The sequence below is a fragment of the Caretta caretta genome, chromosome 12 (genome assembly GCF_965140235.1).
Source record: "Caretta caretta isolate rCarCar2 chromosome 12, rCarCar1.hap1, whole genome shotgun sequence".
Lineage (NCBI taxonomy): Eukaryota > Metazoa > Chordata > Testudines > Cheloniidae > Caretta > Caretta caretta.
Genome location: NC_134217.1, coordinates 28,799,222 through 28,826,504, shown reverse-complemented (window position 1 = coordinate 28,826,504; position 27,283 = coordinate 28,799,222). Strand labels below are relative to the sequence as shown.

General features: G+C 40.9%; 1 long non-coding RNA gene across 1 annotated transcript in view; it reads right to left on the bottom strand.

Moving 5' to 3' along the window:
* LOC142068629 (uncharacterized) overlaps window positions 1-27,283 on the bottom strand; it is a 174,998-nt gene that overhangs the window by 7,933 nt on the left and 139,782 nt on the right. Inside the window, exon 3 of the long non-coding RNA XR_012664508.1 lies at window positions 25,787-25,880. This is a non-coding gene — a long non-coding RNA (uncharacterized LOC142068629). The remainder of the gene's footprint in view (window positions 1-25,786; window positions 25,881-27,283) is intronic.

Below are 27,283 nucleotides of genomic sequence, written 5' to 3'. Positions count from 1 at the left end.
GACCCCAGAAGTCTCACTTTTCTCAGCAAAAGTCAAGTTAGAAGAAGTTAAGTTTTTATTAAATAAAATAAGATTTTACATGTAATTTCTCTAGAATAATAGATAAGCCCATTGATGAGACACTAGGGGGAAATTATATAAATTGATGGAATAGTCCCTCAAGAAAGCAATAATTATTTTCTTTGCCCTCTTTTTTCCCCCTCCACTTTACACTGGAGAATTATACAGTGATAAATTACATTGGGGCAAATCCTGAGGTGCACAGAGGCCTTCACTTCCATGAAAAGGAGCTTTCAACAGGCCTGAATGATCTTGAGAACAATTGGGGATGGGGGGGATATGGAACAGCTGAGCAGATGCTCCTCAGGTAGGTCTTGCATAGACTCACAAAGGGGCTCAGAGATCATGCAAACTAGCTCCCTTTTCGTCTAACTTGTCACCTTCTATAGATCTTTTTCCTTTTTTCTCCCCTGCACAGGGACTGTAGAAGCTAATGTTGTCCAAATAATAGGGATGCAACACGAAAGAATCTGAAGGCTAAAATATGTGCTTCTCATCATTAGAGTCTTTCTTTCAGCAGAGAAATCTGAAGTCATTGTCTAAACTCTATTGAAGAAGATATGTTCTCTCAGTATATGTTCATTAAAGAATGGTGAGGATCCTTCTAGCAGTAAATTCATATATTTGCCAGTCCAATTGTTTACCCATGTTAGATAGGGAATATTTCTTCAAATGAGAATATTGGTTTTCTTACCAAAAAGGGCTTGGCACAAAAAGTACAGAACAGGGGCTGTCCAACTTCTTAGAAGGAAAAAGTGAGAATACCAGTGTTAGAAAGGATTTAAATAAATGGGCTTCTAAAGGTTGGGGACTCCTTTTGAAGGACTGGGATATATTTGAGATAATAGAAGGGGTCAGGAGCCAAGTATTATCCATTTGAGTTATCCAGCTTAGAAAAGGTCTGACAGTTTCATCCACTTGAGAGCACATTTCTAAATGTCAGAAGCTAAACTTACCTTTCATCCATTTGTGAGTCAGAAATCAGTTTGGAATATCAGTTCCTAATGCAGAAACACAGTGAATGTGGAAAGAAAAAGTACTTTTTTGCTGAAAAGTATCCAATTCCTCCATTGCTCCCAGGCATTCACAAACAGAAGAACTGACCTAAGAAATCTAGATGTAGAACACCTGAATGAGCTGGCTGGCCAGAAAGCTCTTCAGTGGTGGGAATAATGGAGATTTAGCAACAGCTACTTGTATCACTATAGAGACTTTAAAAAGGGCGTGGGGAGAAACTAAGTGGAACATCTAGATAACAGCAAGAACTTAAGTAAGTCATCCCTCCATCGAGTCAATTACTTACATGAATGGGAGATGTGAAAATAGAATATGACATAGAAGCACATGAAAAATCCGGAGAGGTAAAGCAGTGAGTGCTTTAGGAAAGCCATCCCGGAGGAGGAAGGCTGAATTTGGCAGCCTGAGGGCTTTAAATGTCTTGTGTTGTAACAAATCGAGGATACACAGGTATGAGAAGCAGTGAGCACAGATATGTAGCTCTGAAAGCTAACAGGGTATGTAGAAGGGCACAACAGAAGATGAAAGTACAGACTATTCCATAAAGTACAGTTCTCCCCTTGACTGTTAGCTGAAGCGTCAGTTGGGACCTCAGTTTTTGTTAAGCCTGGCCATGCTATACAAAATTTCTTTAGAAAATTAGCACATTTAACTGGTTTGCATCAATTTTGCAATAAAAAATTGCCAGTTTTCCAGAAGGGTATTTGCGGTCAAATATGTGGTTACAGTGAGTCATAACTGTGGGAATGGGAGAGGGTTTTTGTTGGTTTGTTTGTTTATTAAAAAAAGGAAAAGTAAAGAAAAACACACAGGTTTCTATTTCACGCATTTGACAAAAGAGTTGGCAATACCTGAAAGTTTGATAGGGTGGGATGTATCATTCAAAAAATGAAACTAGCAAATTATATATATTATTTTCTAGCCAAAAATATGTAAGTGTAATATTAGAGAGTACTCAGAGAAGTGGTCGCAATATTAAGATCAACTGGAGAGTTTAGTGGAAAACATACATATCCATGATGGATATCTGTTGTGTAAATTCAACTCTTTGGATGATGCTTGTCTCCTGTTCAGAAGAGAAAAGAGGAACAGATGCCATCAATTTTAAATGAAGATGGTACACTGTCTCCAAATAGATGATCCTCCAGAGTTATAAATCAACTACACACGCATCCCAATTTCTGGAAGCATACTTATAAATCATGACAATTCTTTATACAGATCAGTATACTTCTTGTTCTCCTTTTTCGAGTCTCTTTATACCCTCTTGTTTGCATCTCCATCATATTGATCTTCCTTATGTTGTCAGCGTCACACTGTCTAAAGTGGCTTACGATCGAGTGTGCCAGTCTCAGGACAACAAGGAGTCTGGTGGCATCTTAAAGACTAACATATTTATTTGGGCATAAGCTTTTGTGCATGGAGTGAAAATTACAGATGCAGGCATTATTACACTGAAACATGAAGAGAAGGGAGTTACCTCACAAGTGGAGAAGCAGTGTTGACAGGGCCAATTGGATCAGGGTGGATGTAGTCCACTCCCAATAATAGATGAAGAGGTGTCAATTCCAGGAGATGCAAAGCTGCTTTTGTAATGAGCCACCCACCCCCCAGTCCCTATTCAGGCCCAAATTAGTAGTGTTAAATTTGCAAATGAATTTTAGTTCTGCTGTTTCTCTTTGAAGTCTGTTTCTGAAGTTTTTTTGTTCAAGTATAGCTACTTTCAAATCTGTTACAGAATGTTCAGGAAGACTGAAGTGTTCTCCTACTGGCTTTTGTATGTTACCATTCCTGATGTCCAATTTGTGCCCATTTATTCTTTTATGTAGGGAATGTCACCCACGGGAAGGAGGCCCTTGAAGAATTCCATCTGGATTTCAATAACTTCCACCCCACCATCAATCTCAGCCTGGACCAGTTCACACAAGAGATCCACTTCCTGGACACTACAGTGCAAATAAGTGATGGTCACATAAACACCACCCTATACCGGAAACCTACTGACTGCTGTACTTACCTACATGCCTCTAGCTTCCATCCAGGACACATCACACGATCCATTGTCTACAGCCAAGCCCTAAAATACAACCACATTTGCTCCAATCCCTCAGACAGAGACAAACACCTACAAGATCTTTATCAAACATTCTTAAAACTACAATACCCACCTGGGGAAGTGCGGAAACAGATTGACAGTGCGAGACGGGTACCCAGAAATCACCTACTACAGGACAGGCCCAACAAGGAAAATAACAGAACACCACTGCCCATCACATACAGCCCCCCAGCTAAAGCCTCTCCAGCACATTATCAACGATCTACAACCTATCCTGGAAAATGATCCCTCACTCTCACAGACCTTGGGAGGCAGTCCAGTCCTCACTTACAGACAGCCCCCAACCTGAAGCAAATACCCACCAGCAACTACACACCACAGAAACACTAACCCAGGAACCAATCCCAGTAGCAAACCTCGTTGTCTACTCTGTCCCCATATCTACTCTAGCAACACCATCAGAGGACCCAACCACATCAGCCACACCATCAGAGGCTCATTCACCTGCACGTCTACTAATGTTATATATGCCATCATGTGCCAGCAATTCCCCTCTGCCATGTACATTGGCTAAACCAGACAGTCCCTACGTAAAAGAATAAATGGACACAAATCAGACATCAGGAATGGTAACATACAAAAGCCAGTAGGAGAACACTTCAGTCTTCCTGAACATTCTGTAACAGATTTGAAAGTCGCTATACTTGAACAAAACAAACTTCAGAAACAGACTTCAAAGATAAACAGCAGAACTAAAATTCATTTGCAAATTTAACACTATTAATTTGGACCTGAATAGGAACTGGGAGTGGCTGGCTCACTACAAAAGCAGCTTTGCATCTCCTGGAATTGTCACCTCCTCATCTATTATTGGGAGTGGACTACATCCACCCTGATCCAATTGGCCCTGTCAACAGTGGTTCTCCTCTTGTGGCGTAACTCCCTTCTCTTCATGTTTCAGTATAATAATGGTGCATCTGTAATTTTCACTCCATGCATCTGAAGAAGTGGTTTTTTACCCACGAAAGCTTATACCCAAATAAATTGGTTAGCCTTTAAGGTGCCACCAGAGTCCTTGTTGTTTTTGTGGTGTCACGGAGTTCCTGGGCGATGCTCTGGAACTGCTCCCCATGAAGTCAGTCAGGACTCTGGGGTAGTCGCCTTTCTGTGAGCAGCCTGTCTTCAGGACACACAGCTCACACAGCTTCCACCTTCCTGGGTCTGACCTCGGAGCATTCAGCATCCTCTGCCTCTCCGTGCGCTTCCCACAGCGAGTCCGCTCAGGCGGTGCTCCTGGGGAAGCCAGAGGGTCCTGCACCCCAACTTCGCAGTCAGACGTGACTCTCAGCCAGCCAGTAAAACAGAAGGTTTATTAGACGACAGGAACATGGTCTAAAACAGAGCTTGCAGGTGCAGAGAACGGGACCCCTCAGCTGGGTCCATTCTGGGGGGCAGTGAGCCAGACAACCACGTCTGCACTTCACTCCATGTCCCAGCCAGCCCCAAACTGAAAAAACCCCTCCAGCCCCTCCTCCTCTGGGCTTTGTTCCTTTCCCGGGCCAGGAGGTCACCTGATTCCTTTGTTCTCCAACCCTTCAGCTCTCACCTTGCAGGGGGGGAAGGGCCCAGGCCATCAGTTGCCAGGAAACAGGGTGTCGGCCATTCTCTGTGTCCAGACTCCTGCACACACATGCCCTCTAGGGCACTGCAATGATCATACACCCTTATCCCACCCCCTAGATACTTAAGAACTGCCTAGGGGAAACTGAGGCACCCCCACACTATTCAGAGGAAACATTAAGAACAGTCCCACTTCGTCACATCTCTCCCCCCTTCGAGATCGAACTGAGCGGGGTCACTTTAGCCGGTGACCTGGGGAAGTTCGAAGCCACCAACGTTCCCATGGATGCCCCAGCATCTCTCCCATTCCTTGGTAGGAGTTACACCAGGCCCTTCCAGTTTCACGCCCTCCCTTAGATCAGGGGTGGTCGATAGCACTCGCAGGCCGCATGTGGGAAGGTTTATGCAGCCCATGCCCTTTGGCCACCCCAAGAATGTCTCCCCATTGACCATCACCTTCTACTCCCACTGGAGGTCCGGGGGGCCTGGCCCCAGGAAACTCCACACAGACATATAGGTTGGGGTCAGGAGTGGGAGCCTGTCCACATCCCCAACCACCTGGCTGACGGAGTCTATGGCCTTGGGACCCAGCAAGGGAGCTAGACACCGGGGCTTTTCCGCAGGGTCCCCTTGGTTCAAATCGCCAGCCTGCTCAAAGGCAGTGAGGTGGGCATCCACACCCCCCCCCTCCTTAACCAGGGGCAGCAATTTAGTCTCGAGGTTCCCTGCGGAACTGGCCCCCCGGGATCTATCCCCACTCACCCCGGGGAGGTCCCCTAGGCCTCTCCGCCCCACCACCGCCAGTTCATGCTGCTGCTGCTTCTGCAGCTCTTTCTCGGGCTCTCGCTGTCTCCCACGGTCCTCTTGCTCTCTCAGACTCAGCTGCAATCCCGTCCGTCTTGATCCCCCGATGGGGAACCCGATCATGAAGACCCTCGTCTGGTCGGGGACAGGAGTCTTGGCGATGCCTGGCTCCCGCTTCAGCTGCTCCCAGATCCTGCTATAGCCCCAGTTGGGGTCAGGAATCTGTTCCTTAGAGCGGTCATCCTCCTCCAGCTGCACGATTAACTCTGCTTTGGTGAACTTTCCAATGCTCAACCCTCTCTTTCTGCACAGGGTTACAATGTCCTTCTTAAGGAGACGGTGACAGGCCATCACTCCGCTCCTCCCAAGTTGTTGTGGACTCACAGGCCCGTGTGTTCTCAGCTCCCCACGGTTTCCAGGGAGAACCCCTAGTGTGCCAGCCCTTCTCAAGGTCACCACCTCTTTGCCAGGGTCGAGCTGCAGACTCCTCCGCCCCTGAGACTGCTCACTGCAGTCCCCAGGGGGACCCCATTACTGCACAGTACTTCTCGCTGGTCACACACTCCCAGGGGTTAACCGCCCCCCGAAACCGCTCCTCTCTGAGCCTTCAGCAGGCCTGGTCCTCGGCAATCCCCCTTCGTGTTACTGCTCCCCAGTCACTTACTGCAGGAAGCGCCATCCACGGGGTGCAGTAGATCCCACCGCTGCCACCAGTTGTCACGGAGTTCCTGGGCGATGCTCTGGAACTGCTCCCCATGAAGTCAGTCAGGACTCTGGGGTAGTCGCCTTTCTGTGAGCAGCCTGTCTTCAGGACACACAGCTCACACAGCTTCCACCTTCCTGGGTCTGACCTCGGAGCATTCAGCATCCTCTGCCTCTCCGTGCGCTTCCCACAGCGAGTCCGCTCAGGCGGTGCTCCTGGGGAAGCCAGAGGGTCCTGCACCCCAACTTCGCAGTCAGACGTGACTCTCAGCCAGCCAGTAAAACAGAAGGTTTATTAGACGACAGGAACATGGTCTAAAACAGAGCTTGCAGGTGCAGAGAACGGGACCCCTCAGCTGGGTCCATTCTGGGGGGCAGTGAGCCAGACAACCACGTCTGCACTTCACTCCATGTCCCAGCCAGCCCCAAACTGAAAAAACCCCTCCAGCCCCTCCTCCTCTGGGCTTTGTTCCTTTCCCGGGCCAGGAGGTCACCTGATTCCTTTGTTCTCCAACCCTTCAGCTCTCACCTTGCAGGGGGGGAAGGGCCCAGGCCATCAGTTGCCAGGAAACAGGGTGTCGGCCATTCTCTGTGTCCAGACTCCTGCACACACATGCCCTCTAGGGCACTGCAATGATCATACACCCTTATCCCACCCCCTAGATACTTAAGAACTGCCTAGGGGAAACTGAGGCACCCCCACACTATTCAGAGGAAACATTAAGAACAGTCCCACTTCGTCACATGTGGTTACACACTAACCCCCTAATACTCAATCTCAGGACAGACTGTCAAAAGAAGGGCAGATACCCCAAAGTGGTAGTATTTTCTATAATTAGATTTCATCAACCCAGTAACCAATATGAATGCCAACATCTCTGTAACAGACTTACCATGGAGTCACAGACAGTCCCTTTGGGCTCTACAATCTATCCTGGCATGCAGGCAAACTGGACTTAGTGATAAATGGTCACTTACATCAAAAATCACAAAATATTTGGGTTGCTTCCATTTCCAACAGACCAGTCACTTACCCCAGATTAATTTGTACTTTAGATCTCACACCAAAGACAACGCCTGAAGCCAATCCTGTGATAAACTAATTAAAGGTTTATTAACTAGGAAAAAAGTAGTCATTTACAAGTTAAAGCAAGCAAACATACGCTTTACACATACACACAAATGAGTGTCAGTCTGTGATTCAAAAGGTGGCAGATGTAGTAATCCGTCATCACTGAATGTCTTTTTAGGGCTTAACCAGGTTGACCCTGGGGAGCTCTGTTTGTTTTTTTGTTTCCTAGCTCCAGCCCTTGTGAGAATTCAAACGGCAAGCACATGAAAAATCTTCATGTTAACTATTTTTATTTCCCTTTTGCAGCGTTGAAACCAATGGGAAGAGAGCTTCTGCACATACTTCTCCATGGGTCGATGAGGCAATTAACAGAACTTTTGTCCTGTGAGGGTTCACTTAATTGTGATAGTCTTCCTGGATGGGCGGAGGTTCACAAGTTCAGAGCAGGCATTTTTACAATTATAATACAAACTTATGTTTTACCTTGTAGCATGGAATACGGATATTACAAGTAAGATTAATGCATGCAGCAACTTATGAGCATTTTATAGAGTCAAAACACGGAGCAGACCTTTAGAAGTCTAATGCCTACATTGAACAAATATTAACATGAGTTGAATTTTTTAAATCATGATTTGAGGACTTCAGTAACTCAGCCAGAGGTTATGGGTCTATTAAAGGAGGGGGTGGGTGAAGTTCTGTGGCCTGGATGTACAGGAAGGCAGACTAGATAACCATGATGGTTCCTTGTGGCCTTAAAGTCTATGAGTCTATGGAACATATAGCTGAGCTGGTCTGGTTGCCAGCTATGAATTTGTCTGTGCTCAGCTGACACCTAGAGACTTGGCAAGAGCTTGCACAGTCAGAAAGGTATGAGATTGGGTGTGTGTGTGCTCACTCCTCTTCAAACTATCCTGTCTCAGTAGCTAGAATAGCTGATATTTTGTTTTTCTCCTTTTTTAGGCACACTTCCAGATCATCAGGTTTTTTCAAACTGGTCGAAAGGTGAAAGACTTAAAGAAATGAAGAGGCTGAGATAGGTAGAGATAGAGTAATATTAAAACAAAACAAAATAAAACAAAAAAGCACGGCTACATTGTTTACAACCTTCTATTCGTTTTTTCTGAATGAGTACCATCAGGTTCCTATGAACATTTGCAGAAACTGTAAATATCACAAATATTCATCTGAATATGTTTATGGAATATGCTAGAAGCATTCATGTGGCCCACCACTAACTGATTGGGGGAGGGGAGGTGTTAAGAAAAAATGTTACTTATAGCTAGGTTATTCCATAATGGTCGTCTCTGGGATTTGTTGCACCTTTCTTGAAACATCTAGATATGTTCACTCTCAGAGAAAGGCTAATGGCCTCATGGGCATCTGCACTGATCTGGTGTGTCTAATGCCTATATTTCTCTCCCTGTTTATAAAAGTATCATAGCACCAGAAAAAAAATAAGGAGAGGGTGAGGAATGTTGTTCTGGATGTGACTCATATTTTTGTAAACAAGGCCGAGGGACATACTGGCCGCTGCTTCCAGCAGCTCCCATTGGCCTGGAGCAGTGAACCGTGGCCACTGGGAACCGCGATCGGCCAAACCTGCAGACGAGGCAGGTAAACAAACCGGCCCGGCCCACCACACAAGTTGCGGAACAAGTTTGGGAACCACTGCTTTTAAGGAATAATATGCCATCTTATTATTTTAAATAGTTATCCTGACACTTCAAATTAAACACACTGGATTAAATAAAACAATAAAACAAATGTATTAATTACAAAGAAATAGATTGTAAGTGAGTACAAACAATGAGGCATAAAAGTCAGAAATGGTTACAAGAAAATGAGAGATAAAATGCTTACTGGCACCTAACAAACTATATTGGATTCAAAGCAAAGTTTTCTCACCATATGCTGTCAGCAGTCTTACTGACCAAACTCTTTAGGTCAGGACCCCTCCCCCAATGGATGCTTCCTTTGTCTTTTCAATGCAGAGAATGCAATGGGTGGGGGAGAGAGAGAAGAGGGTGTCTGCCCCTTCTTTTTATAGTCCTGACTCACCTTTGAGAAGCATTTCCAGTTGGGAGCAAGGCAACGGGCAGTCTGTGTGAAAGGGAACTTCATGCTGTTTCTTTTCTACAATATAACTTTTTGTCCCTGCCCCTTTTCCTGCCAAAGAATGGCTACTAACAGGTAATGGTCCAGCATCCTTATTTACACCTGGCTGAGGCATCAGCTGGCCCTTTATCTCTGAGGAAGTGGTTTAGCCATCAGCAGACTTCTCTGGAAAACATACTTTTCATCATGTTTATGTTTCATCAGTTTATGTTTATAACTTCACATATAATGCTGCTAAATGTATTTTGTCACATTATTGATCAGAAAATTATGAGTTTTTAAATGATACCTCACAAGGCTTTCCTGGTACAAACATTACTAGGGATGTCAAGCGATAAAACACTTAATCGTGATTAATTGCAGTATTAAACAATAATAGAATACTATTTATTTAAATATTTTTGGATGTTTTCTACATTTTCAAATATATTGATTTCAATTACAACACAGAATACAAAGTATACAGTGCTCACTTTATATTTATTTCTGATTACAAATATTTGCACTGTAAAAAAACAAAAGAAATAGTATTTTTCAATTCACCTAATACAAGTACTGTAGTGCAATCTTTTTATCATGAAAGTTTAACTTACAAATGTAGAATTATGTACAAAAATAACTCCATTCAAAAATAAAACAATGTAAAACTTTAGATCCTATAAGTTCACTCAATCCTATTTCTTGTTCACCCAATCACTCAGACAAACAAGTTTGTTTACATTTGTAGAAGATAATGCTGCCTGCTGCTTGTTTACAATGTCACCTAAAAGTGAGTACAAGCATTCACATGGCACTGATGTAGCCAGCATCACAAGATATTTACATGCCAGATGCACTAATGGTTCATATGTCCCTTCATGCTTCAACCTCCATTCCAAAGGACATGCGGCTAGGCTGATGACAGGTTCAACTCAATAACTATCCAAAGCAGTGCAGACCGATGCATGCCCATTTTCATTATCTGAGTCAGATGCCACCAACAGAAGGTTGTTTTTTTTTTTTTTGGTGGTTCGGGTTCTGCAGTTTCCGCATTGGAGTGTTGCTCTTTTAAGACTTCTGAAAGCATGCTTCACACCTTGTCCCTCTCAGATTTTGGAAGGCACTTCAGATTCTTAAACTCTGGGTTGAGTGCTGTAGCTATCTTTAGAAATCTCAAATTGGTTCTGGTTCCTTCTTTGTGTTTTGTCAAATGTGCAGCAAAAGTGTTCTTAAAATGAACAACATGTGTTGAGTCATCATCTGAGACTGCTATAATATGAAATACATGGCAGAATGCAGGTAAAACAGACCAGGAGACATATAATTCTCCCCCCAAGGAGTTCAGTCACAAATTTAATTAAAGCATAATTTTTTCAATGAGCATTATCTGCATGGAAGCATGTCCTCTGGAATGGTGGCCGAAGCATGAAGGGGCATAAGAATGTTTAGCATATCTGGCATGTAAATACCTTACAACACCGGCTAGATGAGAATGCCTGTTCTCACTTTCTGGTTACATTGTAAATAAAAAGTGGACAGCATTATCTCCCAAAAATGTAAACAAACTTGTTTGTCTCAGTTATTGGCTGAACAAGAAGTAGGGCTGAGTGAACTTGTAGGCTCTAAAGTTTTGCATTGTTTTGTTTTTCAGTCCAGTTATGTAACAATAAAAATCGACATTTGCAAATTGCATTTTCACAGTAAAGAGATTGCACTACAGTACTTTTATGAGGTCAGTTGAAAAATACTATTTCTTTTTCATCATTTTTACAGTGCAAATATTTTTAATAAAAATAATGCTATAAAGTGAACAGTGTACACTTTGTATTCTGTGTTGTAATTGAAATCAATACTTTTGAAAATGTAGAAAAACATCCAAAAATATTTAATAAAATTCAATTGGTAGTCTATTGTTTAACAGTGCAATTAAAACTGTGATGAATCTCAATTAATTTTTTTAATCGCAATTTTTTTTTTGAGTTAATCGTATGAGTTAACTATGATTAATAGACAGCCCTATTTATTACAATAGCGTGTAGGGTGTGAACATAGGGATTTAGTCTGTCACTTCATCACATAAATATGATACCTTTTTCTGCAGTGCATTGTAATATTGATTTTTAAAAAATATAGAATATTGGTATGCATGGGCATAATTATGTTGAAATTCATATATTGTGATCACCATAATTACTCTTTCTGCTTTAATGTTGTGACAATTCATTTCATGCTTTTCAGTCACAATTTTTGGTTTGAAGTCTACACACATTTCAGAGCTTATCATATGGGAAAGGGTATGTGTGATGGGATCCAATTTACTAAAAAAGAGCAGAATATAAAAATACCCTAATCTATGCAGTTCAAATGAAATCTTGACAGCTGCTATTCACAAATATTGCTGACAAAGTTTATATTATATTAAAATTCAGAATTACTGCATTTTCATCAGTTTCTAGTTCCACAGCTGGCATTTCATGTTGTCAGCATCCTGTGATTTACAAGACTGTATGTAGTGTGAAAATATTGTTTTAAATGGACAATTTCCTAAGCATGTTTACTAATTGGTAGGCTGTGGCAACTTAAAATGTAAACATACTATATGTTCCAAAAGTTAGACTGCTTTATGTAAAAAAAGAGTTGAATCTAATAGCTTGAGTGTCATTAAACTTTTATGAAAATCACTTGGAAAACAAACATTTCTATGCAAATTTAGAAAGAATGGTTTCATTTGTGAAGTTGTACCAAACCATAATTTTTCCAATGTCACAAATGAAATGTAAAATACATGAAAGATTATATTGATACTCACTACTTCAAGATATAGAAGCTGTTAAACAGACAGTGCATGGAGTCTTAAAAAATAAAGCAGTGTTTCTAATAATGTTTATATAGGATTAATAATGATATTTAATTAAATGATGTAAAGCAAGTCCAGCAGAAAAATATAAAAGATCAGTACCAGGAATATTCTTCTTCTGAGACCTGCAGATATGATGTAACGCTCTGGGAATTAAGTCCATATATTATATATTGCCAAACATAAAGAGAGTTTGAGGATACTGCTAGTACGTTATTAGATTTCTAAATCTTGGAATATAAGACTTCAATGCTAGAAACCTTATGCATATATGTAACTTTCAGCACGTGAATAGGTCCTTTGAACTCACAGGGATGATATATGAATACAGTTGTTTATGTGAGCATTCGTTTGTAGGCTCAGGATCTATATATAATTATGAGTTAATACTAAAACCTGCTTCATGTTTTATGCAGGGACATTTTGTGAAGGATTCTTTTATTGATTCTCCTATTTCTGTAACTGTGTATATTGTATTTACATTTTGAGGCTCAAGTTTTGTGGAACTGAGTCCACATACAACTCCTCAGTAATCCAAATCAAAGTGTATGTAGAATATTTCTAATATACAAACAGAGGAAATTAATAATTGTGGCCTAGATCCCCAGGAATGCTGGAGCTCTCCCTCGCATGCCTGTGAGGGGCAAGGAAACGATGGCATTAAACCATTTAAATGCTTCCCCAATACTGGGGCTGCTGGATGCACTTTTGATCCTGGCTGCAAGTTAGGGCAGACTCGGCAAGGTTAGAACTCTGGTGGACAACCTTCAGCCCACTGGCCACACGCGGCCCATCAGGGTAATCTGCTGGTGGGCCACGAGATAGTGTCTGTTTGTAATGACGCTGTAGGTGGCTCCAACCACACTGTCTGTGATGGAAGATGAGGGAGAGAAGGTGTAGGACCTGCTATGCTTGTTTTATGCCATTTGGGAATTGTGCTACACAAGTATACCTACCTGCCTTCTTAAGGTAATAAGAAAGATTTCCTTACATTAGTGTATCTGAAGAAGGTAGTCACAGTAGACTTATTCAGGAGTTTTGAAGGCTCCAAAAATGTAGAAAGACATCATCTTTACGAGTATGCTCTTGATCCTGCCTAGTTTTGCTAATTGCAGAATCTGGGTTGAGGGACAAATCCTGATCCTGGGGCAGGCTAGGGGCTAGTTTGAGCAGATTCAGAGCTGTTGCAACTGTTACCAGCTGGATATGGCTCTCATGTGCAGTTCTCTGGCCATGTTCCTTCCTTAGATGTCCCGTACAGCTGGTGCTGAGGGGACTAAGAGATGCACTATGCCAGCTCCACATCACGTTAGGGATTTCTCCTCTCTGTGGTGAACCTCAGCTGACTGGTTAAGACTGGTTAAGGTGAACCTCAGCTGACTGGTTAAGACTGGTTAAGGTGAACCTCAGCTGACTGGTTAAGCTAGACTATGGCCCTCTTTATCAAAATACACAGGAGCCTCCATTCCCATTGATTCTGGTGTTTAAATAACTCCTGTTACTGTTAATGTGCATTCTGGATACTCATCAGTGCTTTTGCAATATGCATATTTAAATCTCATGATTGATTAGATTAAGAGAGGTGACTTTACTGGACATTCATTTAAATGGCAATGAGGAAAGAATATAATGAATACCACATAAACTACTGACTAGCCTTGTCTATGATAGCACACATTTTTTAATCCTCTTCACTACAACACAATATTTATATCTCTAGACTCTCTCTCCATAGACTTCATGCAGAGGTCCAAATCCCACTCACTTTGCTCATACAAAAAGTCTCATTCTCTTCACTGAGATTTATCAAAGGTAGTCTTCTGCAAGTAAGCAAGCAAGATTTGATCAGAAGTGCCTGATCCTGTAGTCTTTACCTGGGCAGAAAGGAACCAATAGGAGTTTTTCCCTTAATGCACGCTGTAAGAGAAGGCCTCTAGATTAATATGAATTCTTTTAGAAGTCAGGATAGACACACATTGTGACTGTGATGTCAAGAGTTATGCATTTCAGCTCCAACCACTAATAAGGGAGTTTTCAGGGGTGTAAGATGACAGATGTACAATTATAGTTGTTATACCCCCACTTTTGTCACAAGACAATTTAACAAAATAAAAGCTTCTGATACTCAGACTTATAGTACTTTACTCAAACTTCATTACAGATTATATTGTTTTAACAGAGCGATGTGAAAACAGCATCCCAGTAGGGTTTCCTTAGTTCATTTACAATTATTACTTTCATATTTTTTTGGAAGAGGAAAATATGAACCTCTACATATTTGTGTAAAGCCGGTTTTCAAGCAGCAGATTATAGTACTTTGTAATCAATAGTGTTGGGGCACTAAGAACTGCTTGAAGGTTTTCATTAGCTGTAAGAAGAGCGTAGTTAAAGGAATGCTAAAAAGTATTGACGTTTAAATTTGATTTATCAGTGTCATTTAAGCCTATCTCTGCACTGCAGTGAGTTTATTTTTCCACATTAAAGGATATTCTGTGGTATCTCTTGGGTTTAGACAAGTTTTAAACAAGATAAAGCACCTTGTGAATTAATTTATTTTGAAGAAACAAGAAAATACAATTTCTGTTGTCTTTTCATTAAATTATCCTTTGGTATATTGATTTAGCTCAGGCTTAGAACTTATTTAGGTAAAAAAATAAAAAGCTGTGTGTTAATTTGGTTATCCTGTTCCTATAGCATTATATAGAAATAACTTTTTATTTTTACAATTTGGATGCTATAGATATGGGGAGAGGGAATTAGCGCTCTTTATACCTTGTATGCCTTACAGTGATAGACTCAAAGAATTCAAACTATTTAGCTTAACAAAGAGAAGTTTAAGGAGTGACTTGATTATAGTCTAAAAATACCTACATGGGGAGCAAATATTTAATAATGGGCTCTTCAGGCTATCAGAGAAAAGTAAAACATGATCCAATGGCTGGAAGTTGAAGCTAGACAAATTCAGACTGGAAATAAAGCATAAATTTTTAACAGTGAGTGTAATTAACTACAGGAACATTTTACTAAGGGTCATATGGTGGATTCTTCATTTGTGACAATTTTTAAATCAAAATTAGATTTTTTTCTAAAAAATATATGCTCTAACAATTATTTTGGGAAAGTTCTATGCCCTGTGTTTTACAGGAGATCAGACTAGATGATCGCAATGGTCCCTTGTGACCTTGGAATCAATTAATCTTGCAATTTTATACTGAGAGGTTTTTTTTTCTGAAGCTTTTTGTATGTTCTATTTTCATTTACAACACACAATAAAACTACAACTTCTTTTGATGAAAAAATAAGTGTGACCAGGTACTACTCTTATATTTTCAAATAGCAGTTAGCTGCAAAACAATTTTTTAAATGTTAAAGTTGGCTTCTAAACAATTACTGTGTTTACATTAGTAATGTGTTGGAAAAAAGGAGACATTTCCACTGAAAATATTGACAAAAATGAAAATAAATTCATTTTCATTGAAACTTGCCATGGTAAAATTTTGAGTTTTCAGTTAAAAAATTGAAATCCCAAACATTGTGTGGTCATGGTTTAACATGAGAGGTTTGGGAAAGCTGACCCATACAAAAGAGTAGGAGAATGAGGCACTCAAACTACAATTCCTGTGAGGTATTGCAGTGGCACCTTGGAATTTAAACATTTAGCTTTCAGCTGGAAACATTTCAGTTTTCAGGAGTTCAGGTTTTTATCCCCAAAATATCGTTTTTTTCATGGCAAGTATACACTTTTCTCACTAAATATTTCAAACCCAATATTCTGTCAAAACAGTTTCATCAGAACATTTTTAACCACCCATGGCTTATATGTAGAAAATTGACTTAAGGTATACTAGAAGTTGTTCCTTAAATTTCATTACAAATCTACAAACACTCCATGGGCCCAATGCAACCCTCACTGCCATCAATGAGAGCTGTTATATTGTCTTCAATGGAGCTACATCAGGGTTTGTGTGCAGCACTCCCACTGACTTCAACAGTTGCTATGCATGTGGATCATGTCCTTGTATCTTCGGTTCATAATTTCAAAAATCTAATGAGAAGCAAAATTGCAGCTATTTGGTTTTAGCTTTTTGAGCCAAATCCTCCACCCCATTAAGTCCACTTTGTGCTACGTCAGGAGTTGTTGTAAACATGTCCTGAATATTTCCCCCCCAGTGAGACCCTTGGTGGCTACAGAACCAGCCATACTAACTCCGCTCCATCCCTTTGTGAGGCTCATATCTGGAACATGGCCAAAGTGCCCAGTAATCCTCACTAGAGCAATCCTCACTAGAGCAAGAGTAATCCTCACTAGAGTGGAATCATAGTGTGGAGGGGAGGGGAACCATAAAACTGTTTGGATTTATGATAAGGCCTGAATTGGTTCCAGAAAACTACTTTTGCTCCTCCCCCAGGTGCACTGAATGCTATTTTGAAGATTTAGCACCTTGTTTTTTTGGAAGACATGAATTAATATTTAGTACAATGGAGATTTGTTTTATTAGTTTGAATGGTGTTGATGACTAGTTATTTAATCTGGTCTCTTAGGAACACTTACATTCTGGTGCAGCGTGGGGCAGCCCTTGTAAGCTAGCATTACATGTTGGGAAAACTAGCCTTTGTAATTAACTTGAAATATTGTACATAGTCCTGTTACAATGAAATCCAATTTTCCATATTATACACACCAGGCAGCTTTGCTGAATGATATTAGATTTTAATGAGATTTATAACCTGATTCAATAATTTATTTTTTAAGTTAAATCAGGAAAGTAAAATATCATTAACTTTGTAGACTTCTCTTTAAAGTGCTCCATTATTCTGTTAAAAACCTTTAAACTGTGAAAGTAAATTCAACATTGTTAAGTACTTATTGTGTAATTCCTGACAAAACCAATGGAACCTAACATTTCCATTGATGATTTTCACCACTAATCTAATAACCAGAGTTATCCATTAGCTAGAGCCAAGATTCTAAAAAGAAATATCTCCAGGCTCCTCAGTTCATATTTAGGGTTTTAAATAAGTGCACTGATTTTATGAACACTTCGATAGTTGTTGCTAGGTGCTCAGAATTTTGAAAATCCAGCCACTTACTTAGGATCCTAATTTTGGATTCCTATGTTTTGAAAATCTTCATGTTTAAAGATTTTACAACAAAGCTAAACTTCTCAGTTAACTACATCATCTCACTTCCAAATCTATCAAGTCATTTACTGAGAAACACCATCAACCATGATTTATAGAGATTCAATGAGAAAATGAGAAAGGAGCCTAAGATGATTATTCTAGGGCAGTAACCTCATAATTACAAAGATACATGGAAGACAGCATTTTTTTTTAAAAGCTTTATTTTAATTTCCAACACTGGTAAGCCTGAAACTTTGTTAGCCAAGGATCTCAAAGCCCCAAGGTGGAGATGGCTACAGAAGAAGAAACTGACTCAGTCCCAGGAGTGAGAGAATGCCTTTATATCATACTTGAGTGCCTTCCTCTAGCTAGCACCAAAAATCATATTCATGAACTCCTGACAAAGCCACAAAACCAGTTGAGGCTATATTAGGGCAGGATTGTAGTTTGAATTTCTTGTTAGTCACCCCGATGCAGAAGATACACCCCTTATGTACCACAGGGTGTCTAATTTTGCAGGGACCTAGGAATGTTTAGAGCTGGGATAGTGATGTAGACAAAACAAGTCAAAGGAGCTTGGGCTCCTTAGCTGGTGCACAGTGGAAACAAATTTGCAGAGAATGGGGTCCAGATCTACTGCCAAGGAGCACAGCACCCAGGTTGTGTGGCAGCCAGGAGTCTCTGAAAAGAGGCATAAAGCTGATTTTTGTTCTGGAACGATCCTGGGGCTGCTGTGTGGAGCTGATCCCTCCTGGCCTGAAGGACCCTGATTTTCCCCACTCTGTCAGATCCTGCTGAAAAGTCCATTTATTCTCTCAGGCTTTTTCCTCCTAGGCCTGAGGAGGAGGGAAGAGGAGGGGAAATTTTTGTTGTAGAAAGAACTGGGAAGCTTTGTTTGGATACTGGTTTCTAATTGTTAAAGCAGGTTGATGCAGTTTTGAGTGTTTGAAAACTTACAACCAAGCTTTTCTCAGTCTTTCCCCTTCCTTCAGTTTTCATTTGGTTGTGCTAAGGTTCTGTCTACATGGGGTTCTGTTCATTGATGTAGCTATACTTCTGTAGCTACATCAGAATAGATATTGGTATAAAAATGGCTTGTACCCACACTATTTACCCCAGTTTTTGGGGAAAGGCGAACAATAATAGATTCAGACTTGCTGGTATTACTTTGCCTAGATACTGATGGTTAGTATTCAAATTATTTACATTAGTTTCCCCCAGCCCTTTCCACTGAAAATTTACAATAGATCCCAATCAGGGGAAGGGCGGAAATTAAAACATTATGTTATCCCAAAGATTCCTGTGCCTTGAAATCTTCCTTTTAGCTGAACAAATATAAGTGAAGAATCCCCACCACCAAAGACTTTAGGACCTACATGTTAAACTAATTGCAAATCACTCAGGTTGCTTGTGTAGGCACCCTTTACTAGAGGGGCCTCTGAACTTTATTGGGAGTGTTCCAGTTGGGAAGATCCTGTGTTCTGCAATCTCTCCTTAGAGATGACAATTCCCATGATGATTTGGGGAAAAGGGGAGAGACTTGCTCTTGCAAGGAGAGCAGGCGGTGGCCTCCATTTTGGGAAGAAGTGTAGAGCTCTGTTCATACCAGGAGCTGCTGCTAGAAAGTCAGAAGCCGCTGGAAGCCTAGAGGGGCTTTGATTGAGCAGGAAGCCTCAGAGGCTGTTGGAGGCTTCACTGGAGCCAGGGCAGAGACTGTTGTTGTGCCTAGAACTGACTAAGGTGGGACTGTACTGAAGGACTGTGAGTAGCCCCCACTCTGGTTGGGGAAGTACTTGCAAGGGAAAGGGCACAGCAGAGAGACTGAGTCTGAGGAGATGCCGAGTGATCGTCCCACCGAACCAGGACCCAGAGCCGCTGACATATGGTGGGGCTGGCTTTAATCGTCAGAGGGGTTGTGTGGCTTGTTGCCTTGGCTGGACTGATACACAGAACCAACAGAGTGCTGTCTCCAGCTGCAGATCTTCCAGCGCACCCATGCAAGCGTTTACAACTCTGAAATCCAGATGAGTGTATGCTCCAGGGTGGGGTAAATGGTGGCAGTGTAAATGCCAGTGAGATGAGTTTCATTTATTATTGTATATTATATTTGTTAACTGAGTTTATTCAACTGCCACTGTGGATTTAAATTAGTAGTGACATATAATCTTAGTCTGTTATATCCTGTTTTTAAATTGTTAAGTAAAAGTGTGTTAACTCTAATTTAAGTATATTGGATGTATATCATTTATAATTGTTATTTCTGAGTTACACCCATGCCACAGGTTATTTTTATTATTATTATTTATTAGAGTTGCTTTATTCCTGGAGATTCCCAAGGCACACCATTGAGTGTACGGGGGCCACCCAACTGGAGGCACCATCAATTTTAAATTCCTTTAGGAGTAAAGAGACTGCAGCAGAGAGGTAAATAGAGGATTCCCACCTATCCAACATCACCACTGGGATACTCAGGATCTTCTTTAATGTCAACAACATCAGGCACACAGGTGAGTGTTGCCTGCTCCCGAGTAATCCAGGGAGGAAAGGGGGGATTACACTTGCATAGTCATGCTTCTTTGTGTTGTTGTGAGTCTTGGGTATATAATTAATTTCCTTGAATGGATTCTGGAGGTGGGATGAAGATAAAAAGCAAGTTTTTTTTCGATTTAGGGCTAATGAGAAATTCAGACTGTAATGGTTTAGAGATAATAAATTATTGGATTTTATTCCCAAACATCACTAATCTTTAAATCTATGTTATGTTTTAACTGAGGTCTGGTTACTGGATCTGTGATTGGAGGTGTGGTGTGGTGATCCGTGCCTTTCTTCTGTCTAGTTGTCTGTAGGGTTCCATTTTTGCAGCTGATTGTGGTGTTCAGGAAGTTGATGTTAGTGTGGGAATGTTCCAGAGAGAGGTTAATGGACAGGTGGTGGTTGTAAATGTTGTGGCAGAAATCTATGAGGGAGTCGGTCTCCAAACACACCAAGAAATTTATCTATATCTAGGCACTCAGATACCAGATGCTATGCTCCAGGATATACATCTTAAAATACTCAAATCCACCTTCAACAAAGAAGGACACTCCACAAGAGAAGAAGATTGTTATGGAACGGGCTACCCAAATACCCTGAAAGAACCTGCTTCAATACAGAATTGAATATAGAAAGATTTTACAACAATACAGAAAACCCCATCTGTCACCTACCATCCCACACTTGAAACCATATGAGGTATCAAACAACTACAACTCATATTCGAAGGGGACCTCATCCTGAAAGAAATCTTTCCTGAACCCCCTCTTCTGGCCTTCAAGCAACAACCCAACCTCTCCAAACTCATCATCAAGCAAGGTCTCCAAAAACCAGGACACACCAATTCAAAGCGGCACCAGACCCTGACAAAACAACAGATGCAAAACCTGCAGACATATGTCCACTAATACAATGATCAACACCCCTTCCCCCCAATACACCTTTCAAAACCCATGGGTCCTACACATGGCTGTCACAGCATGTGGCGTACCTCATCCATGCACCCAATAACATCTACGTGGTTGAAAACAGGCAATCATAAAGCTCTCAAATGAACTCACACAGGAAAACCATAAAAAAGAAAAGCACCTGTGGGTGAACACTTTTCGCACAGCGACCACTCTCTATCTGACCAATTAGTCCTCATACTAAAAGGAAACCTGCACAACACTTTCGAAAGACAAGCCTGGGAGCTTAAATTCATAACTTTTCTAGACACTAAAAATCATGGTCTTAATAAAGACACTGGATTTATGGGTTATTACTGCAATTTGTAACCCACTAACCCCTCTTTTAGTCCTATTACTACAAGGGTGTTAACAGGACATTTCACCATGAATGGTCCCTTAGAATATGTGCTAACTACTTATGCAACCCTATCTGTTTCATCTTGTGTTTAATTGTGTCGCTCTTAGTACCTTTCCCAGACGGGAAGAAGAGCCCTGTGTGGCTCAAAAGCTTGTCTCTCTCACCAACAGAAGCTGGTCCTGTAAAAGATATTACCTCACCCACCTTGTCTTACCTGAGGTTCGTTATGTTATTCCTGATGGTATTATTTACACACTACAGTGTGTATATTAAATTATTTTTGAAATGCATGGTCAGACTATTTCCTAGTGACTAATTTATTCATCAAATGTAGTTTCTTATTAAAGCTGGTTGAAATTTCTTCAATTAAAAAACATTTGGGGAAAAAGCAAAAAACAAAAGGGTTTGAAGCAGCTCTATTTGTGCTGTTTGCAAATTTCCCACCTGGCTAATGGAGTATTAATCAGTCTTAGGAAGAATACACCCCTTGTGGGTGCCAGTGATCAATGTTTCACAGTGCCATTTTCATGAACTTGAAGCCATATGTTCCATTTACTGGCAGTTTGGGCAGCACCAAAAAATAGGGGCAGTCCTAAGGTTTGTAATACATAAACCAGCATTAAAGGAGTTGCTTGGATGGCAGATGTTGGATGGTAGCTGTAGAACCCCTATTTAGCGAGTAATTAAAATATGTAAACTTTAAGCACATGAATAATCCAATAGGCTTAAAATACAGCAGTCTGAGGGGTGCTCTGATTTATGCTCTGGGTTTCATGGCCACCTAGAGTGCGTAGACTGCATAGACTGTTGGTCCTTCATCAGTTGAGACTGAGCTGATCACAACATGTCTTCCAATCTTCTCTTGCTCTGGTCATCCTTCGCTATGCTTTTCCATATCTCCTTGTTAGGAAATCATCCCACCTTTTTGGAGGCTGACCGTGTGGCCATTTCTGTTCTCGCGGATACCACTCGGATATAGCTGCAGTCCATCTGTTGTCACTGAGTCAGGCCACATGTCCCACCCACAGCATTTTGCTGAGCCTGTTTTCAACAACAATGTCTCTCACTCCAGACTGCTGTCTAATTATTTCGTTGGGGATGTGATCACAGTGCGAAATTCCCAAAAATGTTCATTCCATCACGCTCTGTGTGACAGACAGTTGATGTTCTTTAATCTTTGTCAGCGACCACATTTTGCTGCCATATAACATCACTGGAAGCGCGGTCCAGTTAAAAAGTTTTGCACGAGTTGTTTTGCTGATCTTTCCTTGGAGGATGTCCTTGATATCATTGAATGCGCACCATCCGGTTTTTTTTCTGCATGACATTTCGCCTTTGTGATCATGGCTTATGTTGACTTTCTGGCCCAAATAAACGTATTTATCAACCTCTTGGATCTGCTCTCCTCCAAGAGTTATTTGGGTTCTTGGCAGGACATCTGATCTCATGCATTTAGTTTTCGACTGGTTCATTTTTAATCCGACTTGACTACTTTTCACGTTCAGTTCTTTAAGCACTCTCTGAAGCTGGGCTGTATTAGTACTATATCATCTGCAAACCTGAAATGATTTAGCCACTTGTTCTTTATATTAATCCTGCCTTTCATAGATATTTAGGCCAGAAGGGACCATTATGATCATCTAGTCCGACCTCCTGCACAATGCAGGCCACAGAATTTCACCCACCACTCCTAAAAAAGACCTCACACCTATATCTGTGCTATTGAAGTCCTCAAATTGTAGTTTGAAGACCTCAAGGAGCAGAGAATCCTCCAGCAAGTGACCCGTGCCCCATGCTACAGAGGAAGGCGAAAAACCTCCAGGGCCTTCCAATCTGCCCTGGAGGAAAATTCCTTCCCGACCCCAAATATGGCGATCAGCTAAACCCTGAGCATATGGGCAAGATTCATCAGCCAGATACTACAGAAAATTCTTTCCCGGGTAACTTGGATCTTACCCCATCTAAAAACCCATCACAGGCCATTGGGCCTATTTACCATGAATATTTAATTACCAAAACCATGTTATCCCATCATACCATCTCCTCCATAAACTTATCGAGTTTAATCTTAAAGCAAGATAGATCTTTTGCCCCCACTACTTTCAAGTCTGATCGTTGAAAAACCAATTCAAGGCAGGCTGTGAATAATTTTAGTGAAACTGTATCTCCTTGTTTCACACCTTTCTTGATGGGGATTTGGAGGGGAGTATCAAACAGTGATATGTCCGTGCTGCAGCCATAGTTCGCTTCCTTTAGTAATGTGATATATTTCGCGGTGATGCCCTGTTCTGAAAGGGCTTCAAGAACAGCATTAGTCTCTATGCTGTCGAACGCCTTCTCGTAGTCCACGAAGGCAATGCACAAAGGGAACTTGTATTCCCTAGAACATTCTAGTAGTTGGTTTAGAGTGCAGATGTGGTCTATCGTGCTGTAATTCCTTTGAAAGCTGGCCTGCTCTCTAGGTTGCTGTTCATCCAGGTTTTGCAACAGTCAATTTGTTATTATTTTAGTGAACAACTTATAGGTATGCGAAAGCAGACAGATCAGGTGACATTTCTTTAGATTTTCTTGATCACCTTTCTTATGCAGCAAGAGGGTATTGGACTCTTTCCAACCTGGCTTTCCAGGTAGTGGCTGAACCTTTGGGCGAGAGCTTTCAAAGTTCCTGACCTCCCACCTTAAGCACTTCTGCTGTCAGACCATCCTTGCCTGGAGCCTTCCCCTCTTTCATTTGATGGACTGTATGATGGACTTCGCTGATGAGAACCGGGAGTATGCGTTCATCGGTTTGTTGAAGTGATGGCATTGGGATGTCTATACAGGATGTAAACAGCTGGGTATAGAAGTCCCTGCAGATTGCTTCCGTCTCTGTTGAATTGGTTAATGATTCTTCGTCACTCTTCTTCAAAGCCTATAATGATGACCTGTACAATGCAGGTTCCAATTTGCATTTTTTTGAGACTTTTACGATCTTCAGCAGCCTTTAGGAGATTTTTGGTTTGAAATTTCTCAAAGTGTTCCTTCAATTTCATTCATATGAGCTTGCAGAGAAGGGAGTACTCAAGCCTGTCGCTGCAATTTCTTTTCATTTTCCTTCTCTTCTCCAATAAAGTCTTTGTATTCTCCGAGATTCTTCTGCAAGCTCTTCTTGGTCTTTCACGCTCAGCTGATTTCACACACCGTTTCAGTCTCTTACTGAAGTTCTCATAATTGTTGTTGTAGTCTTCCAGGAGGCTCCAATCTTCCCTAAAAATGTTTTCCTTCAGGATTGCCTCATCAAAAGCTTCCGGTTGGTGCCTTCTGTTCGCCATACACAGCACCTTTTTCTCCACCTTCACGATGAACGCAAGTCTGAATCTCAGTAGGTGATGATTACTACCGATATGGAGTGATGGCACTACTGAAATATCCTGCACAGTGCATCCTCTATCAATCAGAAAGTAATAAATTTCATTTTTGTCTTCGCGTTTGGTGCGATCCAGGTCCATCTTCTGTTGGCCTTCTTTCGGAGCCATGTGTTACCAATGAACATCTCAGGGTCATCTAGAAGCCCTGAGAAATGGAGGATAGCCATAATGTAGTGCAATCTGTCCATATATCTAACATGGCTGGGTCTGAGAGCAAAGCCAATATAGAGGATTTACTGGGGATCTGCACTTGCCAAGGAGGTTCTCTGTGCAAGGGGATAATTTCAGGGATCATTTCCAAACTTTTAGATTCTTCTTACACGTACAGAATATGTAACCATGAATCAGACCCTAGAATTTCATTTTCTTGTCCCCCTCCAATAATTTCAGTCAGGGTGCCAAGGGTCAGATGATGGGGATTTGTATCCAGTGTATGTAGAAGCTGGTGATAAACACAGTTATCAAATTCTGATGTAGACCAGAGAGCAGGAATTTGAATAGAGAAGAAATGTTCCTATTTCAGGAGGTGTATTGCTTGTGAATGTTACACTTCCTGATTAGATCACAATTTGTCATGGAAGCGTTTGGTCTGAAGACTGTTAGGATTTTTTCCCCCCCAAGAGTTTAGGATTTTTTTTTTTTTTTTACTTTAAAACTAATTTAGCTTATTAGGAATCTTTGGATTGTATTGTTTTTCCATGGAAGACAATGGTTAGTTATAGTGTCTTCTGGTTAGAAATTTCAACTTGTCTTTGTCAGGGAACAGAGAGATTTAAGATATTCAGCCATTAAATGAAGCTTTATTTATATATATGTGAATTGCTTCCAGGAAAATTGTAAAAGCTCTGTTTCAAAAATATCCTGAGTACGACAGCAACAGGTTGGTACAGCCAAAACTATATCAGGATAAAGCCTCCAAAAGTACCTAGCTGGCAAAACAATAAGAAGGAGGCTTCCTTTTTCTCTTTATGTAAGGGATTTCTCTGGTATTTTAAAACACCAGGTTTGATAATACACAGACCTGCACAGATAGGCAATAGTAAGGGGAGGTTTCAGGGGACAATAACATTTGCTTGCCATAGAGGATTGTGTTGTAGCATCATAATGAGTTTGAAGATGAAAATTCTTACCACTGTATTGACGTGATCATTCATTTGGGACATTTCTGCCTTAAGCACGTGTTTAATTACTTTGTCAGAATTGTTCCTGATCTGTATTGGATCACTGTAGCAAAAAGAAAAAAAAAAAAACATGAAGACAACCTGAATAAAATGAAACTCAAATGGTTTATTTAAAGTAGAAATAAAGCATGTAAATTCCCAGTTAGGTCATATGCATCATGTTGTGTTAGTAATCATTCTGAAACTATTTACTTTACTAATAGCTAACTGCTAGCTATGTTAATTTTTTTCTAAAGATATTTGCATTCTCATAAGAGTTTTGCTGTTATATCTTTGAACTAGCATATGTTCCTACAGCTCAGAATGGTATGGTACTGTGCATAATGAGTGCACACTTACATAATATGACTCTATTATGAATCCCTTTAACAATTATATATAAAATCTATAATGGCTCTTTTGTTGCGGTTGTTAACTAATAGTTGCAGTACAATTGGTGCAATTAAGCATCGCTTTTATGCATGGTGTGAGGTTCCTGAAATAAAATACCTCTGTTCTTGGTTACCAACATCATTGTCAAATCATATACTGTATTGTAATAAAATTCAGTCTTTGGCTTTTAAACAGCAGAGTAGCAACAAAAAGAGTTGCTCTAGTATTGTGCCCGATTACATATTTTCGGGAACATCACCATAAAATATTTTCTCTCTTGGGGAAAGTATATTATTGCCCCTTTGGCCAAGCAGTGGCCAATATTCGGGTCTTTGTAAGGTGGTTTCTGGTTTAATAAGAAATCGGGGAGACAGAAGACAGGGTAATTTGTTCATTTGCAGATGCATACGTTTTGGATCTCTGAACAGAGGTAGGAGGGAAGCAGCACAGAAGCAGCTCTCTTCATAGAACTCTCAGGCCAGACACACGCTGCCCTACCCCAAGAAATAGTAATCTTGCCTCTGGCCTTGACTTCACTGGTGGGGAGAAGAGTGTGTTCTTAACTCAAGTTAACTAACCTAAGGTAGATTCCTAATGAAGAAAAGGCAGTCTGTAGTTTTCACATGAGTGAGCAGGTCAAGTTGAAATCTAGCCTCCCCCATGGTCTTTAACTAAACCTGCTCACTCATGTTTTAATGTTAGCATTTATATTGCTAAAACTTGGTCAGATCATTGTTGGGCTAGTAGGATAGATTTAAAAATATAAATGAAAATGGGGAGTTTTCCCTCTGGCATTGATCCTTGCCATCCGCTAACTTCATTCATGGCAGACAGCATAATCTAGTAGATAATGGATTGATAGACATAGGTGCTATTCCTTTCCTTCAGGTCTAGATTTGCCTTTCAAAACAATTCTGCTACCCCAAAGTGTAGCCATAACTGGACCTAGAGTCTCTGTTACAGACTCATTATGTTATCCTTGACAAACGAATGGATTGTTCTGATTATAATACATTGAATGATAAATAAAATAGTAGCCATAATAATACTATAATACCACGTGGAATCATTTTA